Raw genomic sequence first — 1,042 nt, 5'->3', positions numbered from 1 at the left:
AACGGTTGTAGAAGCCTATATAATCTTTACCTAAAATTGCCTCATGGTCGATCGCTCTAACCAGACCTGCGTGTCCTGAAAGGATGATTGGCCCCAGCTAGCTGGTTTAGTAAAACTGCTTGATTTTTGCATCTCGATACTCGTTCATTTGTTCTCCAGAAGAGACTCACCGAGTCACAGACCTTCTGGGGATCAAAGGACAAACGGGGGCAGAGTTTCTTTTCTCCAGACAGGGCAGTGTAAATCGAGGGTGGCTCCCTCATGTCTGTAAAATCCAGAATAAAGGGGGAATCGCCATCCCGTGTCTGGTCTTGGGTTTGAGTCCCAAGCAGGGAAGTCCGGGTTCTAGTCCCGGCACCCAGGGTCTGAGTGTCTTCCCTCATGTCTGTAAAATCCAGAATAAAGGGGGAATCGCCATCCCGTGTCTGTTCTTGGGTTTGAGTCCCGAGCAGGGAAGTCCGGGTTCTAGTCCCGGCACCCGTGTAATTCGAGGGTCACCCCCTTGTGTTTGTAAAATCCAGAATAAAGAGAGAGTCGCCATCTCGTGTCTGGTCTTGGGTTAGTAATCCAGAGTGAGGAAGTCTGGGTTTGAGTCCCAGCACCTAGTTGAAAGTCCAGGTAACCAGCCCTGGCCCTAGGGTCCGAGTGTCTCGGCCCTAGGAAGGAAGCCTGCCATCAAATCTGGCACCTGAGTAGGAAAAGATTGAGCTGGTCACTCTGAGGCAGTCTGAGTGGACGCCATTTGGGAGAATCATGAGAAGTCTCGGGGGGTCCTGAAAGTGAGAGTGGTGAGTGCAGCGTGCGTCTGAGCAAAAGAAGGACTGGTCCACACGAATGTGATTCAATGTGGTGCGTGTGCTTGATGGTTGTGCTAATTGTCTTAGTGGGGGGGTTCTGGTTTTGTATTTTTCTCTATTTTAAAACCTTCCTTTCCTCATTTTCCTTCCATTTATTCTCTGTATCTGCCACCCCTCTCCATCCCTCTCTCCGGCCACTGAGAAAGCCCTGTGAGCACAGGTCAAGCTAGTAAGAGCCACAGGGA

Source organism: Nannospalax galili, unplaced genomic scaffold (genome assembly GCF_000622305.1).
Source record: "Nannospalax galili isolate Female #2095 unplaced genomic scaffold, S.galili_v1.0 scaffold417, whole genome shotgun sequence".
Lineage (NCBI taxonomy): Eukaryota > Metazoa > Chordata > Mammalia > Rodentia > Spalacidae > Nannospalax > Nannospalax galili.
This window is presented reverse-complemented; position numbering follows the sequence as displayed.